The sequence below is a fragment of the Rhinoraja longicauda genome, chromosome 11 (genome assembly GCF_053455715.1).
Source record: "Rhinoraja longicauda isolate Sanriku21f chromosome 11, sRhiLon1.1, whole genome shotgun sequence".
Lineage (NCBI taxonomy): Eukaryota > Metazoa > Chordata > Chondrichthyes > Rajiformes > Arhynchobatidae > Rhinoraja > Rhinoraja longicauda.
In genome coordinates this window covers 50,452,364-50,463,906 of record NC_135963.1, presented here as the reverse complement: position 1 = coordinate 50,463,906, position 11,543 = coordinate 50,452,364, and positions in this window count along the sequence as shown.

The following is an 11,543-nucleotide window of genomic DNA, read 5'->3' as shown; positions in this document are numbered from 1 at the left end:
GTAACAGTCACACTTATAAATACTACTTTCATCTATATACTAAAACTAGTTTGTTTGTTTATTTGTGATCGAACTACAGCCAAAACGGTACACGATAGCTTGACAATTTTAGGCCCACGTTACTCACCGTCATCGCTTTAATAGTAAAGCAAGTAGTTTTATTGAAATCGGTGTTATATTTTTTAAGTTATTCACATTTTAAAGTTCAAATCTATCTCCTAGGGAGGGAGGGAGGGAGGGAGGGAGGGGGGTAGGAGAGGATGCTGCACCAATGCAGAAGAGGTTTGGGCCCAACGGGTCCACTTGGTCTAGTACTACTTATAAATACTACTTTTATACCACTTATAAATACTGCTTTTAATCTTTTTCGTTTTCAAACTGAGTTTGGAGTTTTGTAGCGTGGGTAACTGTAGCTAGATAAATTAAACAGGATTTATGTGAATTAATTTCGGTTCTTAAAACAGACAACAACACAAACAGTTAAAGGTAAACCAAGCAAAGCTTTAATTATCGTCAGATGGGAGTGGGGGGACCAGTGCTAAGGGTGTGTGACCATACTCAGCACTCCCCTTGCTTCCACTCAAAGATACAGCATTTTCGCAGCATTTTTATACAGAATTTGCAGCAAGAATGTTTAACACAACATTTCCTTCAAATCAATCACATTGTATTGGAACACAATATACTTGTCACCCTACAGTCATAAAATATTCCACACAATAAGTCATTAGTCGAAGGTAAGGATCCTTATCATACCACAGAATGTCCTGATTACACACTCCCACAAGTAGTCAACAGTTAACCACATCCTAATCTTAGCGAGAGCATTGTCCATCGTCTTTCCCAGACATCCTTCCCAGGCATTACAGGAAGGCTCTACAGGCTTTAGGAATCACATTGTTACATCGTGCCTGGTGCAATTTTGCAAACATCAGCTATTCAGGACCCAAGGTTCAGGCTCATCCTGTTCATTTATTCTACCATTTTATTATTTCTGTGGTTTCCAAGGATTGCAAGTTTCAGCTACCAGACACATCCTTATGAGCAATTAACATCCCTCCACTTTCAACAATATAGAAGCCCCAAAAGCATACAAGCAGGTTTGCAGACAATGGCCAAGCATCCCATCATGCAAAGTTAATAGCCATTAACTCTTTCAATTAGTTCATTGTAGATTAACAGTAAAGCTGAACAAATAGAATGATGGTTTCCTGCACCACGTTATTGTTGAATAATTTATGCACAGAATCAAATGCTGTTTTAAAACTTGTTTTGGATGGAAGGCATACATTCAGAAGAGATATTTAAAATGAAATAATTTATCCACAAGGCTCTTTATTTTCAACGTTATTTTTAGAATGGTGGTGAATTTTGTTTCTCATTAATTCCACGAGGTACAGCTATTTTCCCAATTTGAAATATGAAATGTTAAATCCATGGTACAGTCAACATTCACAATTAATTCTTTTCTCTTGCTATTGCCAGGATAATAGTCATGTAATAACAAGCAAATGCTGGAACATGCTTGTGAGCTTTTCTTCCTTAGTATCAAACACCTGTAGTTAATTTTAGCATGTGTAGGAAGGCACTGCAGATGCTGGTTTAAACCGAAGATGGACACAAAAAGCTGGAGTAACTCAGCGGGACAGGCAGCATCTCTGGAGGAAAGGTGACGTCATCTACTCGTTTTCTCCAGAGACGCTGCCTGACCCGCTGAGTTACTCCAGTTTTTTGTGGCTAATTTTAGCATGCCTAATTTAAGAGTCAAGGTTGTTTAATTGTCATGTGAACTGAAATGGAACAATTAAATTCCTTCAATAGGAAAAAAAACCTGCAGATGCTGATTTAAATTGAAGGTAGACACAAAATGCTGGAGTAACTCAGCGGGTCAGGCAGCAGCTCGGGCGAGAAGGAATGGGCGACGTTTCGGGTCGAGACCCTTCTTCAGACTAAATTCCTACATGCAGCAGCACAACAGGTTTTTAAACACAGTGCTTGATAGATATGTCTAATTCAAGGTTGGAGATAAATCTGGGGATAAACTGGAAATCTTGATGGCTTCGATTGAACAACTTTCTTCTGAGTTATCAGGAGAACCTCATCCATCAGAAGTAATTGAACTAACAGAATTTTTGGAAGTTCTTCAGCAAAACACTAACGACTGGAAGAACTCAGTGCATCAAGCAGCACCTGTGGAGGGAGATAGGTGTCATTTCGAGTTGGGACCCTACTTCAGCCTGAATAAAGATCCCAACATAACGTCGCCTAGTAAATATGTGAAATTTACTCTTGTTCAATCTATTTCCCTTGATCACAGTAGTGAAATTTGCAAACCGTGCAGCCAATGGATGGAGCCAGAGTCACCGACAACTTTATGATCTTTGCATTGAGATAAGCATCCGCAAAAATCCCAAAGTAGTTTGGCAGAGTGGCACAGAGGTGCAGTTGGTAGAGCTGCTGCCTCACAGCACAGAGACCCGTGTTCGATTCTCACCCCCTGGTTTCCAGTTTGTGTTGAGTTTACACATTCTCCCTGTGACTGCATGGGTTTCCTCCGGGTGCTCCGGTTTCCTCCTCATCGAAAAGACGTGGGTGTGTACATTAATTGGCCTCCATTAAATTCCCCTCTAAGTGTGAAGAGTAGATGACAAAGTGAGATCACATAGAGCTAGTTGAATGGGAGATTAATGGTCAACATGGAGTCGGTGGTCCAAAGGCCCTGTTTCCATGCAATATTTAAAAACAAAACTAAACAGCCATGATAGCACTTGCCAGGTCTGCTATCATAAATTCTCACTTCTCGTGTTACATTGTACTCCTGCAAACACCATGTGATCAAAATTTGCAATTTTATAAAATATCTAAATTTGGAGTTTTGAAAATACAATAAATAAATATCTGAACCCCGATGAAAGCTTTGAAATTAAAAAAATGTTAGGATTGATACTATTTTACTTTTATACAGCAATTTCCCACAAACTTTGGCCATTTCACTACAATCATTAAAAACGTCACCCATTCCTTCTCTCCAGAGATGCTGCCTGACCCACTGAGTTACTCCAGCACTTTGTGTCTAGCTCCATGTCCTTGGCGCCTGATCAGTTTGCATTGGGAGGATTAATAACCGTGACACAACTATTGCAGCTCTGCAACTGATCTGGAAGTGGCCGGTCGATTAAATGTTATACTCTGTTACATAATCCTGCAAGCAATTGGGGATTCTTGATCATTGCTGGCTCTGTGCCATTGATTTTCATGGGTCTGACAAACAAAAGACAGTGGGTTCTTGAAATTCAAATGAAAACCAGAAAATGCTGGAAATATTCAGCAGGATAGCTTTATCTACATAGAGAGAAATGCAGCGTCTCAGGGTGATAACCTTGCATCATAACTACAAAGGTTTAAAAAAATGCACAGTTTACGTTGCAAAGCAGAGGCAACAAAGGGACTGACTATTATTAGGGTGGAGGCCAAGAGAGACTGAATAATTCAAATGCTGGTATTGGTTGCTTAGTTTAGTTTAATTTAGTTTAGAGATACAATGTGGAAACAGGCCCTTCAGTCCACCGATTCCATGCTGACCAGCGATCCCACTTTCAGTATCCTACACACTAGGGGCAATTTACAATTTTCCAAAGCCAATTAACCTACAAACCTGTACAGCTCTGGAGTGTGGGAGGAACTGGAGTACCCGATGTAAACCCATGTAGTCACAGGGAGAACGTACATACTCCATTTAACACCACCTTTAGTCAGGATCGAACCCAGGTCTCTAGAGCTGTAAAGGCCCTGTCCCAGTTAGGCGTTTTTTAAGGCGACTGTCATAGACGTAGCAGGTCGCCGAAAAACCATCGACTGGACCCCCCCACGACAATGTCTACGACAAGCTACAACAACCTACCACCTAGTCGACGTCAAGCTACGGCAAGCTACCGAAAACCGGCGACCCAATCGTCGCAAGTAGAACGTCCACCTACGACCGCACCTACGACAACCTACCACCACAGAGGTGACAACCTACGACAACCTACGTCCACCCACGACAAGCTACGACCCTGAAGACAACTGAAGACAATTCACGTTTCACCCACTTTCCCTATAAAAGAGGGTGTATGGTAGGGTTTCCAATCATTCTGCAACATGACTATTTGAAAGTGATGCCATAAGAAACTACTCTGAAATACAATAACTTCATACATCAATTTTCCGTCAAAATGTCAAGAATTTCCTTTATTAATATTCAAACAAATTTTTTTTAAAGGTTGATAAGAACATACAAAAATATTGTAATAAATTTCAAGAAACTTCAAACTTTAAAATTCAAACTTTAAACAGAATACAAGAGCAAAAACATACAAAACCTAACATCATTTATGGACACATTACACTGATGTGTATCATTACACTGATGTAATCAGATGAAGTCCACACTTGGAATTTGCCGAAGTCAGCACCGGCGACAACATCAATCACCTGGTGACAACCTGACGACAACCTACTTCACCAGGCGACAACCTGGCGATAACCTACGACAGCGCCCACGTCAGGAGATGCCAAGCTACGCTCATTGGCGTCAAATCAACAGTCGCCAAAATTCAGCGGCGACCAGAAAAATGCTACGACTCTTTGGAGATGACTCACGACCATCCGTGTGGCGACAGCCTAGTCGCCTGTAGTCACCTAAACAATTGGCGAACTGGGACAGGGGCTTTAGGCAGCAACTCTACCACTGCATCACCTACGACAACCGAAGTCAACCTACGTCCACCCGTGACAAGCTACGACCCTGAAGACTGAAGACAACTGAAGACAATTCACGGTTCACCCACTTTCCCTATAAATTCTCCCCTGCTGAGAGAAGGTGGTAAAGACATCAATTGCAGATGATCTGACTCCCATCAATTAGCCTGCATTCCTACAGGAATTCCTCAAGGAAGTTGCCCAGTTCCAATCATCTCCCATTGCTTCATCCATGTCCTTTGTTTCATTGCAAAAATCAAAGATAGTATTGCTTGCTGGCTGATTGCCGAATATGCAAAAATGGACACAACATGCTGGAGTAACTCACTGGGCCAGGCAGCATCTCTGAAGAAAAAGGATGGGTGACGTTTTGGGTCGGGGCCCTTCTTCAGACTGAAAGCAGGGGATGGGGGGGGGGGGGGGGGGGTGGAAGAGCTGGAGGCGAGAAAAGATCAGGACCAATCAGGGCTGACAACAGGTGTCCTCAAGCAGGGTGGTGCCCTGGTAGGCCCATTTCTGTTTCGGGAAGATGTGATCTCAAAAGGATACAATGTATTGAACTGTGGAACTGGTTAAATGACTAGGGTGGAGGAATGTGGCAAAGGGGGAGGGAGGGGAGTGTCAGTAGAAGTAACTTAAAATTCGAGAATTCAACGTTCACACTGCTGGAGTGTAAGTTACCCAAGTGAAATATGAGGTGCTGTTCCTCCAATTTGTGTTTGGCCTCACTCTGACAATAGAGAAGGTCAGTATGGGAATGGGAAGGGGAGTTGAAATGGTTGGAAACTGGAAGATTCTGTAGTCGTCGGCGGGACATAAGTGTTCAGCGAAATCGTTGCCGAGTCTACGTTTGGTTTCGCAGGTGTACAGGAGCCCGGATCGGGAACACTGGATGCTGGAGATGTGGTTAGAGGAGGTAAGTGAACCTCTGTCTTTTTTCGCCTCCAGCTCTTCACCCAAACCACCCCCTCTCCCCCCCCCCCCCCCACCCCCACACCCTACTTTCAGTCTGAAGAAGGGTCTTGACCCGAAAAGTCACCCATCCTTTCTCTCCAGAGATGCTGCCTGACCCATTGAGTTTACTCCAACACTTTGTGTATATCTATGGTATAAGCCAGCATCTGCTGTTCTTTGTTTCTACATTTTGGCCTAATATTCAACCCCATTTGCAAGCAGCCCAAGCCTACATACAGCAAGATGTAGACAACACTCAGGCATTAGGGAGATCAATAAAAGAGAATCTAATTACCTACCCTTGAAACTTGGTGACATTACTATTGCAGAGACACGCAGTCTAGCAAACCCCTGGGGTCGCCGTTGATGGGAAATTCAACTATTTCAGGCACATAAATATTACAGCCGCAGAAGTTTGGGTATCCTGGGGTAAGTAATTCGCATGCTGACATCTGCAAGGCACATATCTGAAGTCTAATGGAATACTCTCCACCTGCCTGGATGAGTGCAACTCCATCAGCTCTCAGGAAGCTTGGCACTATCCAGGACAAAGTTACCTGCTGATGGGTATTCTTTCCGCCACCCTAAATATTTATTTCCTGCACAGTGACTGCAGTGCGTACCATCTGTAAGGTGCACTGCAGTTACTTAGTGAGGGTATTCCAACAGCTCCTTTCGAATCTGTGATCCCTATTGCCAAGAAGGACAAGGGCTTCAGGCACATGATAACAATAACTTACAGGTTCACCTCTCAGTTGCACATCAACCTAGCCTGCCACTATGTCATCTATTATTTATTCCTCATTGCTGGATCTAAACCTTGGAGCACTTCTGCAATGGTGCTGTGGGAGTACCTTCATTAAAAGGGGGTAAATAGATGTGCACGATAAATGTTAGTTCGACTCAAATTGCTGGAGTAACTCAGAGGGACAGGAAGCAGCTCTGGAGAGAAGGAATGGCTTCGACCCAGAGATGCTGCCAGTCCCGCTGAGTTACTCCAACATTTTGTGTCTATCTTCGGTGTAAACCAGCATCTGCAGTTCCTTCCTACACAATAAATGTTAGCCTTGCCAGCAATACCCAGACCTCTCAAAAGTAAACAAACAAATAAATAATGATCTAACAAAGAAAGATATCAAATTGCATTACAACTTACAGCCAGTTTTGGTTGGAATGGGAACAATGTAAATTAGTACTACTGCCTTGCTTCGTGTAATAGTTTTGTCTCGCAAACCAAACATATTGCCTAGAAATTGTAACGTGTGACAATAACTTGTGTATTGTATGTGACCATAAATTATCTATCAATCAATCAGTAACCATTAAAGGAAAGATACCTGGACACAAAAAGAAGGCAGTGTTTGGGGAAGGTGATTAATAGACGTGGTGAATAGATTAGAAACATTACGAGAGAAAAATGGAAAAAGAAATGGAATTCAATTCACTTCTGAACTTTTGCTGACTATTCAGATCCCTGTATTATATTGCCATCTAACTTCAGTATTGAAATTTTAGAGTTCATCTTGGAATGCGAGATAAACAAGGGAGATAAGGGTGAAAGTCTAAAGGGCCTGTCCCAGTTACGTGATTTTTAAGGCGACTGCTGGCGACTGTCGAAGTCGTAGCAGATCGGCAACATTTTCTTTTACCCTACGACAATGACCACAACAATGCCGAGTCAGGTCGATACAAGTTACTTTTTTTGTGAAACTAGCACCTGGCTAAGAGATTACACCGTCTTCAGAAACATCGCAAAATTCCCACGCTTACCTGACCGTCAAACTATCGCCTCCAATCTACCTGTCAAATGGCCTGACGGTAAATAAATTGGTTAAACAAAACTATCTGGTATCTTCAAATGCCTTTTCTTAATTTAATATTACGTGCTTCTAAATGCATCTGCGACAACCTAGCAAACCTGGGGACAGCTTGCGACAGCGCCCCCAATAAGCTACGATACCTGGCGACAAGCCAGCTGTCGCCGAGAAATTTCTATCTGGACAATTTTTCCGCGATGCGCCGAGCTCCGCTGCAATTAATTGAAGACTCTTCACGATCATGCCCGCAACACCCCGGCAAACATTCGGCGACAGCCTAGTCACCGGCGGTCGCCTAAGTGGAACAGGCCCTTAAGGAGGAAAGAAAAAAACTGGGCGGTCTAAAAGGGTGAAAAGCAGGAGAGATTAAATGAAGCACTGAGTATTGGGTTCAACAATTTCAAGTAATAATATTTCTTTACATTTTCCTGAGACGCACCCTCGGTTTCTTTACACATTTAAAACTGAGATGAGAAAAAACTTTTTCACCCAGAGAGTTGTGAATTTGTGGAATTCTCTGCCACAGTAGAGGCCAATTCACTGGATGAATTTAAAAGAGAGGTAGATGGAGCTCTAGGGGCTAGCGGATTCAAGGGATATGGGGAGAAGACAGGCACGGGTTACTGATTGTGGATAATCAGCCATGATCACAATGAATGGCGGTGCTGGCTAGAAGGAACGAATGGCCTCCTCCTGCACCTATTTTCTATGTTTCTAACCACACCGTATGGTGGCGATATTCTGGCAGCTGGCAGTGGCTATGCCCTTCCAGCTCCATTTGATGCATCGGAGCACACCAAATATTAGCTGCTCATGTTGTAGAGCAGGCATTTGGTATGTTGAGCAGCAGCGATGCTGTTTGCACCTCCCTGCAGGACTATTCAGCAAGTCAGCGAACAAGATTGTTGGTAGTCTGTTACATGCTGCATAACGTCAGCATGATACAGAGAGTGGCCGCAAGGCAGAGGCATGAGGACGGAGGGTAAGACCCAGAACGATGGATTATTTCCTGGGGCTGTTCACGAAGAACTCATCAGAGTGCAATTCTGGTAACTGCAATGATAATTTCCCCACTTTGGGCCAAGAAGGCAGCTCTCAAGCTGCACCACGGATACCAAAAATAATAAGGGCACTTACGGTGCGGCAAAGATGAATAATCTTCCTGAAAGAGTACAGTATTTTAAATTTTCTGCAAAACTCTGCCACCTCTCCAGAGTGTTGCACCTCAACATTCCTAGTAATTCATTGGAGGACAGATTGTTGGACCATGAGACCCTGAAGCTCATGAGCCATCTGTAATCTAGACTCATGTGTGAACAAGTCTGAAATTGCCAATGCATCAAGGTCGGAGCTGACCGAACTTCCACTACAGCACTGACATCTTGCTGCTTGTTATACATCACTGCTGGATTATACACCACTTTTGTCAATTATTTCAAGAGGTAAACTGCATTTCACAAATGTGAAAGGTACAATGACTAACTTCAAAGTAATGTAAGAAAATAACTGCAGATGCTGGTACAAATCGAAAGTATTTATTCACAAAATGCTGGAGTAACTCAGCAGGTCATGCAGCATCTAGGAGAGAGGGAATGGGTGACGTTTCGGGTCGAGACCCTTCTTCAGACTGATGTCGGGGGCGGGACAAAGGAAGGATATAGATGGAGACAGGAAGATAGAGGGAGAACTGGGAAGGGGGGGGCGGAGAGAGGGACAGAGGAACTATCTAAAGTTTGAGAAGTCAATGTTCATACTGCTGGGCTGCAAGCTGCCCAAGCGAAATATGAGGTGCTGTTCCTCCAATTTCTGGTGGGCCTCACTATGGCACTGGAGGAGGCCCATGACATAACGGTGAGACTGGGAGTGGGAGAGGGAGTTGAAGTGCTCAGCCACCGGGAGATCAGGTTGGTTAAGGCGGACTGAGCGAAGGTGTTGAGCGAAACGATCGCCGAGCCTGCGTTTGGTTTCGCCGATGTAAAGAAGTTGACATCTAGAGCAGCGGATACAATAGATGAGGTTGGAGGAGGTGCAGGTGAACCTCTGTCTCACCTGGAAAGACTGTTTGGGTCCTTGGATGGAGTTGAGGGGTGAGGTAAAGGGACAGGTGTTGCATCTCCTGCGGTTGCAGGGGAAAGTGCCCGGGGATGGGGTGCTTTGGGTAGGAAGGGACGAGTGGACCAGGGAGTTACGGAGGGAATGGTCTCTGCAGAACGCAGAAAGGGGAGGAGATGGGAAGATGTGGCCAGTGGTGGGGACCCGTTGTCGGTGACGGAAATGTTGGCGGATGATTTGTTGGATACGCTGGCTGATGGGGTGGAAGGTGAGAACGAGTTTCGAATGGGGGGAGGGGGAGCAAGAGCGGAGCTGCGGGATGTAGAAGCTTCAAAACTTCAAAGTAATGAGGAGCAATGTATAGAAGTTTAGAGTGTCATACAGCATATTGGTATGTAGATAAATTGGCTTGGTAAATGTAAAAATTGTCCCTGGTGTGTATAGGATAATGTTAATATGCGGGGATCGCTGGTCGGCACGGACTCAGTGGGCCAAAGGGCCTGTTTCCACACTGTATCTGTAAACTAAACTAAACTAAACTGTAGAATCGAAGCTTTTAGGGGAAAGATAATGATTGAACTAGTTGGACTCTATCAAGTGATCATTAAATTTCACGACATGGAGTGAGTATGTCAATCACAGTTAAAAACTAAATAATTAAAGTAAGATTAGTTACATGTGGACTTGTATTGGATTTCAACTTGAATGGAGATACTATGCTCCATTATTCCAAGTGTAGAATCCAATAAATTCTGTATTTAAATATCCGCTTGTTCACTGTGTTGAAATATCTACTGCCTGGATTAAGGAGACACAACAGGCATGACTATTCCTTAAATAAAAATCTCACATTTCTTAACAGATAACATTGGGTCTATTTGATCTAATTTGATATTTTAAAATATAATTGTTAAAAATTATTAAAAGATCTCACTTAAATTGCTACATCTTATTTTTTAATTAAAAAACTAAAATTCGCTGCCTTACAGCGAGTGCAGTGCCGGGGACTCAGGTTCGATCCTGATTACGGGTGCCGTCTGTGCGGAGTTTGTACGTTCTCCCCGTGACCTGCGTGGGTTTTCTCCGAGATCTTCCGTTTCCCCCCACACTCCAAAGACGTACAGGTATGTAGGTTAATTGACTGGGTAAATGTTTTTTAAAAATTGTCCCTAGTGTATGTAGGATAGTGTTAATGTGCGGGGATCGCTGGGCGGCGCGGACTCGGTGGGCCGAAGGGCCTGTTTCCGCGCTGTATCTCTAAATCTAAATCTAAATCCATCACTATTTTCCTGTGTGGTTTCACCACTTTTCATCTTGATTACAACAAATCTCTCTAGATTATGTCCCATAGATGTGAACTCTGTATTAGAACGAGCCCAAATATAGTTCTGTGTGATCGTAGAATTTGAGTGGCGGTAAACTGACTCAACCATAAAACTCGGCACAGCTGAGCCAATTCCTTACTGACCCCACAGATACCTAGGATTGAAAAGATGAAGTAATTGCAAAATTCAACTAAATTTCTTTTGAGACAAACATTTTCATTTTACAATATAAATTATTGTATTAAAAGGGAGAATATTACAGTTGGGGGTTGATGAACAAGAGGTATGCTGTGATCCAAGGGCTCCCAATTCCAGTGTTTAAAGTTTGCAGCTTTGCAGCTTTTAAAACCCATTTTAGTTATTTTGCAGTTCCTGGTTTGTAACTAGTCCACTATTGGTTAAATGGATTCGTTTTTACTTGTAAATTGTATAGATTTCCATAAAATAATGAATGAATATGGGACAATTCCTAAATTCATGAAAGAATATTTATGACTTTAGCAAATTAAATATTTAGGTAATTGTTCCTAAGAATGTATAACAAGTTGTATAATGCAGTGTGCTGAATGAGGAAACTGGATCCAGCTCATGAATATTTACTGAATGGAACCAGAGATGGATCAAATTACTAATTCACAGTCCCAGTGAATTATTA